This window comes from Schistocerca gregaria, chromosome 5 (assembly GCF_023897955.1).
Source record: "Schistocerca gregaria isolate iqSchGreg1 chromosome 5, iqSchGreg1.2, whole genome shotgun sequence".
Classification (NCBI taxonomy): Eukaryota; Metazoa; Arthropoda; class Insecta; order Orthoptera; family Acrididae; genus Schistocerca; species Schistocerca gregaria.
Window position 1 is genome coordinate 543471369 of NC_064924.1, and position 20329 is coordinate 543491697.

Consider the following 20329-nt stretch of genomic DNA (forward strand, 5'->3'; position numbering starts at 1 on the left):
AATTTATCATTCTCATTTTTTTATATATGTATTTTTACAAAATATTTAATGTTTATTAGAGATAGAAAATAGTTGCAGTTATTGTCAAAGTGAAAGGTATTTATGTAAGTAACAAGATAAATTACGCAATTTTCAAAATTTCAGAAGTACACCACATCATTAATTTGACATGATTTCCATAATATCGATTGTTAAATTAGCAAAAAAGTAGTCAAAATTTCTTGTGACTGACGTAAAAATCGACAGAAATGAAAATGAGATTGTTTTATGTATTCTTATTGACGTTTATAGAGAAACTAATTTTGATGGTGTAACTTTGTAGTGTATGAAAATACTGACATGTAACTGGTAAAATACAGGGTGATTCAAAAAGAATACCACAACTTTAGGAATTTAAAACTCTGCAACGACAAAAGGCAGAGCTAAGCACTATCTGTCGGCGAATTAAGGGAACTATAAAGTTTCATTTAGTTGTACATTTGTTCGCTTGAGGCGCTGTTGACTAGGCGTCAGCGTCAGTTGATGCTAAGATGGCGACCGCTAAACAGAAAGCTTTTTGTGTTATTGAGTACGGCAGAAGTGAATCGACGACAGTTGTTCAGCGTGCATTTCGACTGAAGTATGGTGTTAAACCTCCTGATAGGTGGTGTATTAAACGTTGGTATAAACAGACTCGAACTCGGGACCTTTGCCTTTTGGAAGGTAGGAGACGGATACTGGCAGAAGTAAAGCAGTGAGTACCGGACGTGAGTCGTGCTTCGGTAGCTCAGTTGGTAGAGCACTTGCCCACGGAAGGCAAAGGTCCCGAGTTCGAGTCTCGGTCGAGCACACAGTTTTAATCTGCCAGGAAGTTTCATATCAGCGCACACTCCGCTGCAGAGTGAAAATCTCATTCTGGTTGGTATAAACAGTTTACAGAGAATGGGTGTTTGTGCAAAGGGAAAAGTTCTGGACGGCCGAGAACGAGTGATGAAAATGTAGCACGCATCCAGCAAGCATTTGTTCGCAGCCCAGGAAAATCGACTCGTAGAGCTAGCAGAGAGCTGCAAATTCCACAATCAACTGTATGGAGAGTCCTACGAAAAAGGTTAGTTATAAAACCTTATCGTCTGAAATTGGTTCAAGCACTGTCTGCAGCTGATAAGATTAAAAGAATCGATTTCTCTGATTTTATCCTTGCTCAAATGGAAACTGATGAATCTTTCGTTTCAAAGATTGTGTTTAGTGATGAAGCAACTTTCCACGCTAACGGGAAAGTCAACCGTCACAATGTCTGTATATGGACCACTGAGAATCCGCGGGAAACAACTCAGTATGAACGTGACTCGCCTAAGGTGAACGTTTTCTGTGCCATTTCAGCCAATAAAGTTTTTGGTCCCCATTTCTTCGAATGTGCTACTGTAACTGGACTACAGTATCTGGAGATGTTAGAGAATTGGCTGTTCCCTCAGCTAGAACAAGAAGCACAACAATTCATATTTCAGCAGGATGGAGCGCCACCACATTGTCACTTATCTGTCTGTAACTACCTGAACGTCAACTACCCGAGGTGATGGATCGGCCGCCAGGCAGCCTGTGACAGAGCACTTCATCACTGGCCTCCAAGAAGCCCTGATCTTACCCCCTGCGATTTTTTCTTATGGGGGTATGTTAAGGATATGGTGTTTCGGCCACCTCTCCCAACCACCATTGATGATTTGAAACGACAAATAACATCAGCTATCCAAACTGTTACGCCTGATATACTACAGAGAGTGTGGAACGAGTTGGGGTATCAGGTTGATATTGCTCGAGTGTCTGGAGGGGGCCATATTGAACATCTCAGAACTTGTTTTTGAGTGAAAAAAAACCTGTTTAAATACTCTTTGTAATTATGTACAACAGAAGATTATATTATGTTTCTTTCATTAAATACACATTTGTAAAGTTGTGGTATTCTTTTTGGATCACCCTGTATATAAAAACCCAAGGTGCACAATTAACTTATTAAATGTAGAAAAACATGAGTAAGGTACTTTACAATTGAAAATAGACATAAACATAGATAAAAGCCAAGTGTTATTGTAGAGTTTTACAATTAAGAATCCCAAAAAATCTTGGCTTATTACGATACGACCTCACACAAACTCAGATCTAGAATATGCACAAGATTGTATAATTTTATCAAACATAAACAAAAATTAGTCAACCCATGAAAATCCCTACTTTTATTTGTATAATTTTTACTAAGATGTGGAAAATTATTTAGTTGTGAGAACATAAAACAACTGGAAAGGTGTCGTTTTTGAATAAAAACCTTACATGAAAGTCTTAAAAACGTTTTCAAAAACTGAAATCCATAAGCGAACAAAGTTTGCCAATAATTAAGTACTGATAATGGACATCATGAAAAAGAGATTTTAAATTTTCTTTAGTAAACATTATCTAAAATGTCATACTGATTTTTCTCAAAAAGCAGATTGGAAAATATAAAAAAATTTAATTAATTGTCACTGTATAAAGAGAATTAAACACATGCATTAAATAACTGAAAGTTCCTAAGTTTATAGGAAATTTCAATAGTCGTTTGACAATCTGTAACCACAGAGATCATGACGCATTCTGTGTCAAACAAATGTTTAGTATAATTACGAACATGAGAATATTTGAAAAATAAAATCGTCTTTTAACATTGTGTGACAAATAATAAATTGTTGAACTCAGAACATGTCCTGATTTCTTTTTCTCAACAAAGAAATGTCCTTTGTCTTTGTTTGGGTAGTGTGGAGTATGGATGGATTCCTCCATAACCCACTGTATTGATGTTTTGGATCTACAGCAATGTTGTATTATTGTCTGAGGATGGAGGACTAGCAACCACATCTACATATCTACATACTTTTTCTACACACACATGGGTGTGAAATTTGCATAAATTAAAAGTAGCACTAACAACTTCAAAGAAATGTATTTATATTAAGTACAACTAGGTATTATGTCATGAATGAAAAATATATTTTAGCACTAAATCGAAAAAAGTTTCTTTGCAAGCGATGGCCACAGTATAAGGTCAGTAGTTTCGCCTGTTCCACTAGATGGCAGAACAGTTTAATGTATTTTCATTCCTTATGTAAAATTGCAGTTATTTCGAAAATGCTGTGCACTGTTGTGCATCCCAAAGGTGGCTGAGGAGGGGGGAAGTTTCGAACTGTGTGAAATGTGAGCTGAATCTCGAATATGAGGCTGAAGAGGTAATGGTAATATTGATCGGTGTAGTAGGCAACATGACTGTTGATTGTTCATGGCACACAACTGGTTGCAACGACATGGTAAGCAGTGGCTCATATTCAGTTCACAGTGTGGAAGGTGTGGTAGGCACAAAAGTGGCGTCACAATTATGTTGTGGTAGCATTGTTCTCATACACCAACAGCAGATTCGTTGAAACTTCCTGGCAGATTAAAACTGTGTGCCCGACCGAGACTCGAACTCGGGACCTTTGCCTTTCGCGGGCAAGTGCTCTACCATCTGAGCTACCGAAGCACAACTCACACCCGGTACTCACAGCTTTACTTCTGCCAGTATCCGTCTCCTACCTTCCAAACTTTACAGAAGCTCTCCTGCGCACCTTGCAGAACTAGCACTCCTGAAAGAAAGGATATTGCGGAGACATGGCTTAGCCACAGCCTGGGGGATGTTTCCAGAATGAGATTTTCACTCTCAGGAGAGCTTCTGTAAAGTTTGGAAGGTAGGAGACGGATACTGGCAGAAGTAAAGCTGTGAGTACCGGGCGTGAGTCGTGCTTCGGTAGCTCAGATGGTAGAGCACTTGCCCGCGAAAGGCAAAGGTCCCGAGTTCGAGTCTCGGTCGGGCACACAGTTTTAATCTGCCAGGAAGTTTCATATCAGCGCACACTCCGCTGCAGAGTGAAAATCTCATTCCAGCAGATTCGTTGGTGGCCACCACAGTCGAGGCATAGCCAAGCTGGTATTGTCTATAGGCACGAGGCGCGAATTATTAATGCACCCTGTTTTCATTATTGTATTTGCACAATGACAACCCTGCACATCCTGCTCTGCAGTCATATTGGCACAGTAATCAGGTGCGCCATGATAAGTGATGCATTACATAATGGCCAATGCGATGCAGTACACTGGACTGGATTGACAAAAAACATAAATTTATTGCGCGTTTTACGACAGCTGTGGGGTCGCCATGTGGGAAGACTCGACCAAGGAACAGTATGAGCTGTTTCCAATCATGGTTAACAATAATGTATACTGTAATCTCAAGAGTAACTTTATATACATCTGCATTGAACATTATTACAGAACATATTGTCCTCCTTCTCATTCTGTCCTAAGAACATCTACTTTGCGCTGGACCAAGACATTCAATTGTCATGTAGAGTTTGATATACCTACAAGTTATTAAAAAAATCATAGCATTTAATTTTCAGTTAAACAAGATTGCAGTAATTATTCGGAGATACAATAAATTTATCAACTGAAATTCACATACGATAAATATGTCATACCTGTTTCAGCAATGCATAAAAATCATCAGTGCACCCATAGACAACAAAATTTCGCTTCAACAAATAGTATAAATTAACTTAGATCATTCTCCACAGTCATATACAGCATAACATCAGATCAAACAGAATTACAAAACTGAGCAACAATAAGTCCCTAACACATCGATATCTCTAGATCATCATCATCATCATCGCAGAAAAATGGATATCCCTTCACAACATCATAAATGACAGACTATTAAACCTGTTTGCAGCACCAATAATACCATTAATTACGTCTTCATAGCTGCAACTAATAACAATGGTAACTCAAGTAGAAAAATGCTCTGAATATAATTCGAGTACCTCACCCATGACAACACAGCTTCTATCTTCGACCAAGAAACTTTTTTACATTGCAGGTGGTCTTTCATACACTTCACTGTATATATATCCTTTTGCCTACGTAATTATTCTTTTGGTCTGACAAACATACTTCTCTATTTAGCTATCTCTCACAATGATACTGCAACAGAAACAGAACTGACATAGCTTGAAAAAATATAATAAGTTCATTTCCCATCAACATTTCTTTTACTCACTAATACCTTAGATGTTCCCTGATGTTCCTAACAGTTAACTATAATCACAAAACAGTAAAATGATTTCAGTAAAATGATTTCCATTATTCGATAAATCAAATATATTTTCTACATTGTTTTCCAAATGAGAGTGTTCAAATCTTTTTTCCTTAAACTACTTCAACAGAAACATCTTGCTTATGCAGTATAGAAATGGAAATTACTGGAATAATACTATATGAGCTTCTGGACATTGGGCTTCCCACACCTGTATTACAAAAGCCCTTGAGAACCCCTAAGGGTATTATTGTCACAATTCTTGACCACCATTTTCTTGGCCCTCATCTGCTTGCAACCCTGTCAATGTTCCAGTAGCAAGCCCCTGTTTTACCACATTTCGTTTATTACCTGCGCAACACACTTCCAAGAAAATTAGCTAAACATTCTCTTAGTTAATTTTTCTACGAATTTAAAGCGAGACACATCATTAACAAATCTGATGTTATAATGTTTTTCTGTATTCCAGTTTGCAACTTTATCAAACTATTTCCAACAACACAATCCCCAATCAAATCTGCTAAAGATATCTTACTAATCTGAAGTTCAAACCAATCAAAATAGTCATGCTTTGCCCTACAGACATCTCCTACAAAAGTTTTAGTTATTAATCCTCATTTGCTTTTATAAACTCCTCTGGTATTTTTAAGACTGTAAACTTAAGTTTTTCTACTTACCACTACAGACAGAATTATAGATCGTGAGGTTGTGGCCATGCAGGTATCCTGTATAAGAATACTTATAGTTTCATCAACTAAATGTTCCGCTTCAATAAAACAGTCAATTTTACTTGGTAAGGTAATGGATGGTGGATTTGTATCGCCACAAGTTTCTTTAACTGAATGTTCCTCTCTAAGAACAAAGCAGATTAAACTTTAAATATTCTTTATCTGCTTATCGAAAGAGTTGTTTGCTTCTGAGGTTTCAGTAGCAATAATTTTTAATTGATTACTACTTTTCTCCAGATTGGTTTCTACCAGTTTACTTCTCTTTTAGATTTCATGATAGCTTTCATTTAGTTTAATTTACCTAGAATTGTTATTAACACAGCATTCTCAAAAATAATAGAAACAATTATGAAAGACAGATTAATGAATTACCTGAATAAATACAATCTTTCAAGTGACTCACAGGTTGGTTTCAGAAGTGGCAAAAATACAGAGTCAGCCATAGTAGAATTCACAGAAGTTGTACTTGATGCTCTAGATAAAGATGAGTGTGTCATAGGCATACTTTTTTATCTTTCTAAGGTGTTTGATACACTCGACCACAAGATTCTAGTGAACAAATTAGAAGCATTAGGTTCAAATGGCTCTGAGCACGATGGGACTTAACATCTGTGGTCATCAGTCCCCTAGAACTTAGAACTACTTAAACCTAACTAACCTAAAGACATTACACACATCCATGCCAAAGGCAGGATTCGAACCTGCGACTGTAGCAGTTCTGGACTGAGTGCCTAGAGCTGCTAGACCACCTCGGCTGGCAGAAGCATTAGGAATAACAGGGGTAGCTAATGACTGGTTTCAATCATAGCTATCAGGTACGGTACCATGAGTAGAGATAACACATACTTCAAATAGACCCAAGCATTTAGCAAAACACTTATCAAAACCGAAATACATCAAAATAGGGGTTCCGCAAGGTACCATATTTGTACCAGTACTATTCCTTATATACATTAATGAATTTTCACCTAGTGTTACTCATGGTGACAAAATTCTCTTCGCTGATGACGGCAATATTATAGTCACTGAGAAAACGAGAACTCCTTGCCGAGAAAACAAATGAAACTCTCAAGGAAGTTTATGATTGGTCAATAAGCCATAAAGTGACATTGAACATAAAGAAAACTAATGCCATGACTTTCAGTTTGAAGAGGAAAAATGTCAATGTTAAATTAAATGTAGATGACACCTGTATAGACTGTGTAGCAAATGCAAATTTCTAGGAATGAATATTGATTCTCAGTTGAAGAGGTGTGAACATACAAAGGTACTTGCAAACAGAACGTCATCAGCATGTTATGCCCTTAGAATCATATCATCAGTGTATAACATGCAGTGTCTTTTAGTTACATACTATTCAGCTATACACCCAATTCTCTGCTATGGCATTCTTTTTTGGGGAACAATTGCACAAAACATGAACACAATTTTCAAACTCCAGAAAAGAGCATTAAGAATATTAACCAAAAATACTAGTTGAGCTTGTTGTAAAGATCTGTTCAATACACTGAGGATTTTAACTGTTCCATGTGAATACATTACCATTCAGTTATACACATCAAAAATAACATCGGTAGTTATTGCACAAACAGCTCTGTGCATGACAATGCAATAGAGATAGACTCAATTTACATTTAAGAAGAACAAATAAACATAAAACTCACAACACCATTTCTTACCAAGGAATAAAACAGTCCAATAAATTACCAAAACAGATGAAAGAAATTGCGAAAATACACTTATTATAAAAGCAGCAAAAAGTACCTGTTATGCAATATATTTTATACACTGAAGAATTACTTAGATAAAACAGAGAAGTGGTTTGATGTAAAATTGTTGTACAAATAAATAATAATAATAATAATAATAATAATAATAATAAACCCCATGGAGGCCCAGGAAAAGAATAGACCTCCGGTATGTTCTGCCAGTCGTAAAAGGCGACAAAAAGAACAAACCAATAATAGAGCTAACCCCCCTTTTAGTGTGAACAGTTAGGTCAGGACAGAACTAATGAAGCCTCAGACAAGTGCTGTCATGGTCAGGGACGACGCTTGAACCCTATGCCCGTCCACAATGGTAACGACACCACTAGCCACATGGAAACTGATTTAAATCCAAATAGAGGTGTTTTTCAGGATATGCTTCCTGCAACCACTCTAGAAGGAAAACAAAGACAGAGGATGAGATGGCAGATGAAGTTAACCGACACCTCACTGGATACAGATCACAAGTATACACGACATTTATTAACAGTTACCCAGAATTAAAATTTTTAACAGAACAATGACTAGCTGATCATATTTGTGTAATAATAAAAAATAACAGGATACGCCAGTCAGAATTAGAAAACATCAAACAACAAGTACAACAAATAGTGGAACAAAATAATGTGCAATCAGAAGAAGAAGAAAATGCAGTAATGGATTCAAACATCCCAGTGCAAGCAAACAAAGAACAATATGCATCAATTAAACAATCAGAGGAAAACGAAATCTTAGGACAGCCACCAGAACATGCACAAATAGAACATGAAGTGACACACATGTTAGATATAGAAGAAAACTTTCAGCTGATGTATATAGAATACAAAGACACAAATACAGACATTAGACCATTCTTGCATAGTCTACCAAATAACCCACAGTCGAAACAACAATAACAACTATCAACAAAATCATACACAACAAAATAAATGAAAATACAGCTATGGAAGAGTTACAAATACTGGTTTATATAGGAGCACTCACTACACTAAATATGCACATAGATCAGAACCAACAAACACACAGAAGAAACCCACAAAACCAGCATGGCAACACAGATTAAAGATCAGAATACAAAAACTGAGAAAAGACGTCGGACACAATGTATAAGAAACGAAATATCAGTCAAAAAACGAAAAAGTTAGGTAAAATCTCACAAGAAGAAGTGATACAGCAATAAGATGAAAAGAAGCAGAAATTACAAGCATTGGCCAAACGAATTAGCAGGTACAAAAAAAGTGAAAATAGAAGGAAACAAAACCAAACATTCAACAAAAACCAAAAGAAGTTTTATCACACAATAGGTAACACACACACGTTAAAATAGACTTTCCTTCAAACATAGCATACATGGAACACTTCTGGTGCAACATATGGTCAAACCCAGTACAACATAACAGACATGCATGGTGGATACAAGCAGAAATAGACACATATAAGATGATACCACAAATACCTGAAGTGATAATTTTGCAACATGAAGTCATCCGAGCAATTAATTCTACGCACAATTGGAAAGCCCCTGGAAAAGATATAATTGCAAATTTCTGGCTAAAGAAGTTCACTTCAGCACATTCACATCTAACTAGATTATTTGACAGTTACATTGCAGAACCATACACAGTCCCTGATACACTTACACAAGGAATAACTTATCTGAAACCTAAAGATCAAGCAGACACAACAAACCCAGCAAACTATCGCCCCATAACATGCCTATCAACAATATACAAAATATAGTAATTAATGACACATACAACACAGAACAAAATTATAAATGAAGAACAAAAAGGCTGCTGCAACGGAGCACGAGGATGTAAAGAGCAACTGATAATAGATGCAGAAGTGACATATTAAGCTAAAACTAAACAAAGGTCGCTACACTACGCATACATTGGTTACAAAAAAGCTTTTGATAGTGTACCACACTCATGGTTACTACAGATATTGGAAATACACAAAGTAGATCCTAAATTGATACAGTTCCTAAACATAGTAATGAAAATTGGTAAACCACGCTTAATATCAAAACAAATTCAAATAATATCACATCACAGCCAATACAGATTAAGTGTGGAATATAGCAAGGAGACTCATTAAGTCCTTTCTGGTTCTACCTTTCTCTGAACCCTCTCTAAAGAATACAAATTAGGGATATAATATTACTGGAACATACCAACACAAAATCACACATTTGCTACACATGGATGATCTAAAACTACTGGCAGCAACAAATCAACAACTCAGCCAATTACTAAAGGTAACAGAAGTATTCAACAATAATATAAATATGGCTTGCAGAACAGACAAATGTAAGAAAAATAGCATAGTCAAGGGAAAACATGCTAAACAAGAAGATTACTTATTGGATAACCACAGCGACTTCATAGAAGCGATGGAAAAAACAGATGCCTATAAATACCTAGGATACAGGCAAAAAATAGGAATATATAATAGAAATATTAAATAAGAACTAAAACAGAAATATAGACAAAGACTAACAAAAATACTGAAAACAGAATTGACAGCAAGTAACAAGACAAAATCTATTAATACTTATGCTATACCAATATTGACCTATTCATTTGGACTACTGAAATAGAGTAACACACAACTAGAAGCACTCAATACACTTACACGATCACAATGCCACAAATATAGAATACATCACATACTTTCAGCAACTGAAAGATTCACATTAAGCAGAAAGGAAGGAGGAAGGGGATTTATCGACATAAAAGACCCACATTATGGACAGTAGACAATTTAAGAAAATTCTTTATAGAACGAGCATAAACTAGCATAATACACAATGCAATCACTCGTATAAACACTACGGCTACACCATTGCAATTTCATAACTACTTCTACAAGCCTTTAGATACTATAACATCAACAGATACAAAGAAAATAAATTGGAGAAAGAAAACACTACATGGCAAGCACCCGTATCATCTAAAACAGCCACACATCGATCAAGACGCATCCAACACAAGGCTAAGAAAAGGCAAAATATACAGTGAGGCGGAAGGATTCATGATTGCAATACAGGATCAAACAATAAACACCAGGTATTACTACAGCAAACATATTATTAAAGATCCCAATACCACAAGAGATAAATGCACACTTTGCAAACAACAAATAGAAACAATTGATCACATCACAAGTGGATGTACAATACTAGCAAATACATAATACCCCAGAAGACATGACAAAGTAGCAAAAATAATACATCAACAACTTGCCATACACCATAAACTAATAAAACAACACGTTCCCACATACAAGTACGCACCACAAAATGTACTGGAGAATGACGAATACAAATTATACTGGAGCACAACCATTATAAGAGATAAAACAACACCACATAACAAACCTGACATCTTACTCACCAATAAAAAGAAGAAATTAACACAACTATTAGTAATATCCATACCCAAAACAAAAAATATACAGAAGAAAACAGGAGAAAAAATTGAAAAATACATCCAACTGGCTGAGGAAGTCAAGGACATGTGGCATCAGGATAAAGTTGACATTATACCAATTATACAATCAACTACAGGAGTCATACCACACAATATCCACCAGTACATCAACGCAACACAGCTACATCCAAACGTATATATACAACTTCAGAAATCTGTAATTATCGATACATGTTCAATTAGCTGAAAGTTCCTAAATGCAATGTAACATATATCACACAGTTTAAAGGAAGTCACGCTTGATCAAGGTCCATGTCACTTTCCATTTTTAACCAGACATAATGTCTGTGAAAGGAAAGAAATAATAGTAATAATAACCAACATTCCACGTAACACTTACCCTCAAGCTATGTGTATCACAATACTAACACCTCTTTCTGAAGTCAACATCTCACTCATTATGGAGGGATGCTGACTCAGTTTTTGAGGATAGCAAATGGGAAGCTGCAGTACAGAAAATGGCCCAGAGGTCACCAGTGTCTGTGTGTGTGGAGTGAACGGTGTAGCATTACATTATTTTCATAAGTTATTTGTAAAAAAAGTATTGTATACCAGGAGTAAATGTAATGATTATGTATAACCAGATGTTTGCAAAAATATATGTACACGAATTATCTCATTTTAAATTTATCTAAACTTGTAAATACTTTGATATATCCTACATCCTTGTAAAAAGAGATCTACGGTAGTACAAAGCTACTACTACTACTAGTACTACTACTACTACTACTACAGTCTCCTGTTCTGGCTTTCTTTTAACTTGCAATTAGATTAAGTCCTGATGCCTTCCTCTCCCCTTTCCCCAACTCTTCTCTACAGCTTTTTCACTGTTCACCATGTTTAAAATTTTTGAAAATTATAAACATTCACATCAAAAGTTCAATATTTTAAACATTCGTATATACTTACATTGTGCTTTCTTTTGAAGCCGATTAGAATAATGTTCTGTTTGGGCTTTTATTTTCGTGTGCTCATTGTACTTTTTAAACTCCCACATTTACAGTCCTTCATAAATTTGTACATCTTTCAATACATCCAGCCTCACATTTTTCCTTGCTATTTTCAATAATAATTTTGTGTTTGGAATACATATATAACAATATCTTTCTGAAATGTAAAGTCTGAATTAGTACTTTAGTCAACAAATCTTCACAATCCTGGACTGAGTCCCTCTGTATAAAGTTCCACTTAACACAGTGATGAAGTAAATTATTCCAAATGCATTGCTTTTAAGTGTTGACAAACTGTAATTTTTTTGTGGTGTCTGCAAAACCTTGTTATGAAAGTAGCTGATCCCAAGTCTTTAAACAAGAATGACCAAAGAGTTGGTGATTACTTTTCATATATCTGCTTCCATAAGCAGCTATTTAAAATCAGTTAATACCTCACCAAGAAGAAGCATTTTACACTAAAAATTATGTTACAGATTTCATAGTAAACTTCATGGATGTCTTTGTTCGCAGTCATGATAGCAAAGAGAAGCAGCTAGAGAGGAAGATCAGAATACTAGTGAGTAATCACCTGAAGTGACACTTAAGTTGCCAAAACTGCAATGAATATCAGTTAGCTTTGTTCTGAAAGGGTCTAGAAAAATCGATGACTCAAATGAATAATTCATCATTTCAGATTTTTATATTTTACGTATTTCCAAAATATTAAAAGTGTATTGCAAACAGAAAATCGTTGCAGTTATTATCAAAGTTAAAGGTATATATAAAATTAACGAGATAATTTACATACTTTTCAAAATTATGGATGTTATACTACATCATTAATTTGACACAAAATGGATAATATCGATTGGTAAATTAATAAAAAAAATAGCCATCATTTCTCACGAATTACGTTAGAACGATTTTATAAATCAGAAGTAATAGTTTACTGCCTGTTACATTTTCCTTTGGGCAGTTATAGGAAAACTTATTTCCAAGTTGTAACATGGTAGTTTATGAAAATATCGGTATGCAAGGAGTAAAATACATAAAAACTAAAGGTTCATCAGAGTGCAAATAAACTTAGTAAATGTCGAAAAACACGAATAAGACACTTTACAATAGAAAATAAATATGAACATCTTTTATTATTCTTGAACCAGGTGTTAGCTGTAATTAAGTTATGCTCTGTGCAAAATTCTACCAGGCAGCTTCCTCTTTCATTTCTTACCCCCATTCCATATTCACCTACTACGTTTCCTTCTCTTCCTTTTCCTACTACAGAATTCCAGTCTCTCATGAATATTAATTTTTCGTCTCCCTTCACTATCTGAATAATTTCTTTTATCTCATCATACATTTCATCGATCTCTTCGTCATCTGCGAAACTAGTTGGCATATAATCTTGTACTGCTGTCGTAGGTGTGGGCTTCTTGTCTTATCTTGGCCACAATAATGCATTAACTATGCTGTTTGTAGTAGCTTCCCCGCATTCCTGTTCTTTATTCATTATTGAACCTACTCCTGCATTACACTTATTTGATTTTGTATTTATATCACTATATTCACCTGCCAAAAGTCTGGTTCCTCCTGCCACCGAACTTCACTAATTCCCACTATATCTAAGTTTAACCGATCCATTTCCCTTTTAAATGTTCTAACCTACCTGCCCGATTTAGGGATCTGATATTCCACGCTCGGATGCATAGAATGCCAGTTTTCTTTCTCCTGATAACGACCTCCTCCTGAGTAGTCCCCTCCTGGAGATCCGAATGTGGGACTATTTTACCTCCGTAATATTTTACCCAAGAGGACGCCACAATCATTTAGCCATACAGTAAAGCTACATGCCCTCACGAAAAATTATGGCTGCAGTTTCCCCTTGCCTTCAGTCTAAGGCAGTACCAGCACAGCAAGGCCGCTTTAGTGTTACAAGGCCAGATCAGTCAATCATCCAGACTGTTGCCCCTGCAACTACTGAAAATGCTGCTGCCCCTGTTCAGGAACCACACGTTTGGGTGGCCTCTCAACAGATAACCCTCCATTGTGGTTGAACCTACTGTATGGTTATCTGTATTGCTGAGGCATGCAAGACTCCCCACCAACGGCAAGGTCCATATTTCAGGGGGGAAGTTGCCAATAGTATTAAAGATTAAATGAAATTTCGATTACCCTTGTGGACTGAGTTAGATCTGGCCACAAGTGCTGTAATATTTAAAATAACTGTCTGTTTTAACAATTTTACCTCAATAATTGACACACAAATTTTTTGATAGTCTAGAGGGTCTTTAGTGTGATACAGTCGAGAAATAAACTTCAACCAAAATGCGCCAATTGCGAGATTCTGCATATAAATTCCGTCCCACGCTCATCTAGGGTAACCTCTTACTGTTACTTTGGTTTATCTCCCTCTTAAGCCGTCCAAAACTTGGCAGCCTCATTCATCAGGCCCTTTTTGCTGTTGTTGACAATGCAACACCAGCAGTCATATTGTAATCATTTCAGTTATGAGATAGTTTCGTTTCTTTGGTTTTTCACACAATGAATGGCCGGTTTACTGAAGAATGAAACATGTGACACATTGCTGTCAGTACTTTTTGTTCCTTGCTTCAGCTTCAGACTCTCATCACATCTGTTTCTCTCTTCATATTATCAGAATCTGGTCGAACTTACACAACAATGATGAACTTGTCTTATTATCTTCACGGCTTTGAGTTCTGTTTTCCGATCAGTGCAAGAACTTACCTTGCACAGTTTACTTTGTGATTTAAAACTACGAGTATATCTTTTTTTGCAGCATAAGAAATTTAGTGCAAAATGTGAACATCTACACACAGTGCTGCTTTGTCTTTTCAGTTCTGTCACTATGCACTGGAGGTGGTGCCAATGCAAGCATTCACAAGGAATATTGTTTTCAAGTATATGATATTAAAATGCATGTTATTGGCTCATAATATTGATAGTGTCTGGTGCCGCTAAAGAAGTGAATCGCTTCCAGTGAACGAGTTTTTTATGTTGCTGTTTGCTTAAGACGGAAAACAAAAATACCTACAACAGTTATAGAAGAGAAAAACTGCTAAATAGTTTTCCTTCCTGTTTGTTAATGATGTTCAAGTTACGGCTGATGCATCTGAATATTATTCGTTTTATACACAAATCATAGTTACAGAGCTATGAATAAAACTGCTTCCAGTCAACGAATCGGTAGCCAGCGACCCAGCGCCCTTGAAGGGCAAGCTCCTTCGGTGCCAGCCAGCTCAAGAGGCACATTGGCTGAGGAAATGTAATCTTGCCTGCCGCTAGTCTAATGGAGTATTGATAACATTGTGGAATACGTTTGCCTACTATGTGACCATCGATCTACTTCCTAATTTGGTTCAGAATTATCGTGGTAAATTAACTGAATCTTTTATTACGATTTAGATTAAATATTCTGCATTACTCTCACTTAAGTGATGACATATAGTCGAAAATTCATGGTTTTGATTCCAGGAAGCTTGTTCCAACAGAAACTGCAGCTTACTTCGCTATTCATGTTGCGAATTCTCTTAGTCATCATTGGGATAACAAGTGAGTGCTATTTGCTACAGTTGTATTCTAGTTATGGTGTTCACCCTTCAAGCTGAAGACTGTGTTCGTTTTCGGTTCTAATCCCGCTGGAGACAAGATTTTTACCTCTTCTGTGGATGAGCCACTAGCAAACAGATCGACAGTCAGTATAAAAATATAGAATCCCAAGACTACTTCTCCCACAACAGTTTCGTCGTTTTAGATCTAAGGCGAAAAACTTGCTGAACTCCTCACTTGTTAGTGCCTCCTTTTTCTGCTTGTGTCAGTTGTACTAACTTAATTGTGGCACTGAATGACTTATTAACTAGATTTTGTTATATATATACCCCTGCTGCTACATTTGCATTCTTTAGTGGTGGTCCTTTAACACGACTTCAGTATGACTGTGGACTGAACGTAGACACATACCGTTTCGAAGCTGTGAAAGTGCGAATCATCGTACATATTCGTGACGATTTGGGGTACTTTTCTTTATTAAAGGAGACTTCTTCGTAATGTTAACAGTCACTTGTATCAGTACAGAGTTTGTTAGTTAGTTTATTGTACACAGTGGTTAAACATAAGAAATAAATAAATCAGCAGCAATCTAGTCCACTACATTATCTAAAAGAGACTAACAATGTTTGCGTATTTTTTCGACATCACTCATATAGGCAGTATGTTGGTAGCACGTCATCTCCTTCCATGTTACGCTGTGTCAGCAGACAGTGAAGCTCTGTAGTTCAGCATAATGATAAGGCGAAGGGTCTCACAAACTCTTGTCACTGGCTGTACAGCCATACATTGCAAACCACTGTGAAGTGCATAGTAGAGGATACTTCCCATTGTACCACACATTAGGGATTCTTTCTCTTAGATTTGATTATGATCTCCAGGAAGAACTACTGCTTAAATGCCTCTGCGCAGGGTAGATCGCACCCATGGGTGGTTTGTCCAGGCCAGTTTGTGGCCAGGAGATTGACAATTGACCACCCAAGAACTGTAGGTACGCTAATTTGGAGAAAAAGACTCCTGTCAGATATTGGAAGGCGTTATTAAAACAGTGTTACAATAGTACTCATTTATCTTCCACAAGATACAACAGCGATCTATCGACGTTTAGGCAGCCGGCACTGGCACGAACACGAGCTGTAAGGTCTCACCCAGTGTGTGCTGACCTGGCTGCAGCCTGCAGCCACAGCAGTGATGGCAGAGTGGGCCTCTTTAGCACCAATGTCATCACAAGCCCGTTACCCCACGGAGCAGGTATGTGTCATTGCCCGTGTTGCCCAAGGCAGCCAATAGTTTACTGGAGAAGATGACCAGGCCATCCATGACCCTCTTGTAGACGACAGAAAGGGAAGTCGTCTACTTGCTCTGCTCAGAGAAGTGCTGTGGCCACCTTATAAGAGAGAGACTGGCACCATAGAACTCGCTCATAGGAACGAATGAGAGTGGCAGCAGTCACACATGGACACAATGACAGATTATGATCTCCTGGCAGGCCCAGCTATTTAGCCTTTCAGAAGGCCTGTAGTATGGTGATGACCACAGCTCCCCAACAGTCTTGGCTCAGTTGTTGGCACTGCAGCTCAAGACGACTAAGTCTCTCCAGCTGCGACTTGCACCTCTACAGAAGATCATAGAAGACGAGCAGAGGGTCAACAGACATAGGCCTCCCTTCGTGACATGATGGCCGCAAACTGAATAAAACTCCCGCAGTACAGAAGTATATGTATGCAGGGTTGGCTTGTGCTCTCTGCTCTGATGAGAAGGTAATTCGCACTGCTTTTCTCGTTCCGTCAGCTCTCTTGATCGCTTCATGGTTTCAGAACTGCATCTTTCCAACGATCTTTCTGCCCTCTCAGTATACTGAATAGTTACTCTTGCTTCCAACTTAAGATTTCTTATGAGACTTCGTGCAGTCATCATGACGCATTATGACGATATTCGTCTGCCACAATGATGTCATTCTGATACGTTGCTAGCTCAGGTTCTCAGCTCATTCAGTATTAACAATAGCTTCCGGTTTCACTGATGCGCATTGGCAGTTTTTTCGGGTTGGAATTCCGCCTGGCTACTGATCCATTCTCCTCTGCCTCTGGTGTTTCTGGGAGAGATCTCTGAAATTTTTACAGCAGCTCCAAGTATGGTGTTATATTGTGCCACAACACTGTTATAAGTCTAATTTTGTCTTTATGGTCACTACAGGAGCGATGCATATGAGGCTGTAGTGTGTTACTAAATTTTTCACTTAACACCTGTCTCTTGGAATTTTGTAAGTGGGCTTATATGTGATAATCAATATGTCTTCAAGTGTTTGCCTGTTCAACTTGGCACCTATCTTCGACTGTGTGTCATTTCAGATTTTTCCATATGTTCATGTACACTCCTGTCAGTCAAATAAATGTCACTATTCGTGCTGCCCTCCTTTATATGCATTCAGTATCTCCTGTTAATCCTAACAGTTATCGATCCAAAACACTTCAGCATAATTCTAGAATGGGATGCCTCATTATTTGTAAACAGTCTCCATTACAGACTTAATGCATTTGCTGAGTATCCTACTAATGATCTGAAGTCTGCTGCGCTATCAATGAGCTTTATTTTTTCCACTTTATATGACTTAACTGATTGCTAAGACTCCAAAACCTGTTCCAGTCACAAATTTGTTTGGGTTGTCTCATTCCATTTCTAACTCGCTGAAATTGTCATCATAGGGTACTACTTTTCTGCATTTTGTGGTGTTCACAATTTTACGCTTCTGAACATTTAAATAAAGTTGCCTATGTTTCCATCAGGTTATTAATATACAATATGAACAGTGAGAGTCTCAACACATTTCTCTGGAGCATGCCTGAAATGGCTTCTAAATCTGTTATTGACACTCCATCTGAGATAAAACCTCAAGTCCTCTTTATCAAGAATTTCTCACTTAATTTGATACCCTGAATGATAATACATTGGTTAGTAAGTTTTGGAGTGTTTCTGATTCAAATGCTTTTCAGAAGTCAAGAGTACTGCGACCCTGTGACATCCTTGATCCATAAGCTTCAGGGTGTCACATGAACAAATCCCTAGTTGAGTTTATCATGACAAATTCTTCCAGAATTCATAGTGATTTGTGTGAAGTAAATCATTCATTGCAAAGTCATACCTTTGAGCTTGGATTATGGTATAAGATTCTACACCAGATGGATGTCAGTTATATTGAATAGTAGTCTGTGTATCAGTCCTGATACTCTTGTGAAAGTTTTTTTCTTCAATGGATCTGTAGTTTATTGTGCATCAGTGGGGGACAGAGTAAGGGGAGGGGGCAGACTCAGATTCAAATTCTGTATGTGATCTGTTAGGGATACTCTCTGGCTCTGGAACCTTGTGCAATTATACCTGTTTCAGCTAGATGCCAACGGCAAACTGATACAGTACACCTGCAGCTTCTTTGTAGAATAGCACTAGAAAACAGAGTTCTGCTTTTGAAGAATCAGAGTGAGAATCAGTAGTGAGTGTTAGGTTCTCACTGACCATAATTCTCCAATTTTCTCAACTTCTGGGATGAACAAAGCTTCTGGGAAGTTGCAGATCGCCTTCTGCTATTTCATTATTAATTACTTCTTGTATTTGTTTAGCTACATAGAGAGGCTGTGTACAGACATCTGTGCACGAGAATGGTATTGTGGAAGATCGTCTTCCAGCGCTAATGAAACATGATTAGCCAGTTAACATTTATTCATTCAGATTTACCTTCTGTGTCTTCTCATTAGATGTGGCTGATCCTTCATCCCATTTACATGGAGAAATTCCACTAACTCCTGTTGTCGACTGAGCTGGCTGTCATTAAGGCTGCTACAGCAGCAATTCGACCAAAGTCTTGCATCTGCCGTCTGGCAGGTGAAGCATTTGAATGAGATTACCCCCACAATGTGCTAGAGAGTCCTCAATCCCTCTCCAGAAGATGACGGTACTCGTGGTGACACATCACGAAGTATCATGCAACTAGAAATCATGTAGTTGGTTGATACTGGCCCCACAAGACAGACAACTCTAGCACCCGGATGTGCCTCTAGCGATGTTCAGAAACAGGAGCACACGACGACTCTCTCACACAGCGAAGATGATGGTGTTACTGCAATAAGCACCAGGAGAAGTACTAGTGTTGGTAGATCTTCAATCTCCCCATCAGCGATGGGGTAGGTGGCGATCAGTATGATGTCCCACGAGTGGACGCTCGTCTTTACTTCGATGTTGTCACCTCGGGGACACCAAGCAGTGTGTACATGAGAAGTACTGGAACATGAATGTCACTACACCATAATATTCATTGAATAGAACTGCCATCGATCCTAATGACCAACTGAATTCAGAGCTGGAGAAGTGTGGTATATATGGAGGTGGGTGGGGAATAATGACGTGTTTAACGATTTGTTACAGGCTCTTAACTGTTCTGTCAGGTCTCTGGTAGGTATTACTGCATCCAAAGTATAGCTTGTTGCCTCAAGTAACGAAAGCGCCTAGTACCGCTCGACCACACTGGCCGGCTACAGAAGAATGCTGAAGATTAGGTGGGTAGATTACATAACTAATGAGGAGGTACTGAATAGAGGTGGGGAGAAAAGAAATTTGTTGCAGAACATGACTAGAAGAAGGGATCGGTCGGTAGGACATGTTCTGTGGCATCAAGGGATCACCAATTTATTATTGGAGGGCAGCATCGAGGGTAAAAATCGTA

The 20329-nt window shown here is 37.6% G+C and overlaps 1 non-coding gene across 1 annotated transcript; it reads left to right on the top strand.

Annotated features, from left to right (window-relative positions):
• The first annotated feature begins 754 nt into the window (after nucleotides 1-754).
• On the top strand, nucleotides 755-829 carry Trnap-cgg (transfer RNA proline (anticodon CGG)). Its single transcript has one exon. It is a non-coding gene; the product is annotated as a tRNA-Pro (tRNA).
• The last annotated feature ends 19500 nt before the right edge of the window (nucleotides 830-20329 follow it).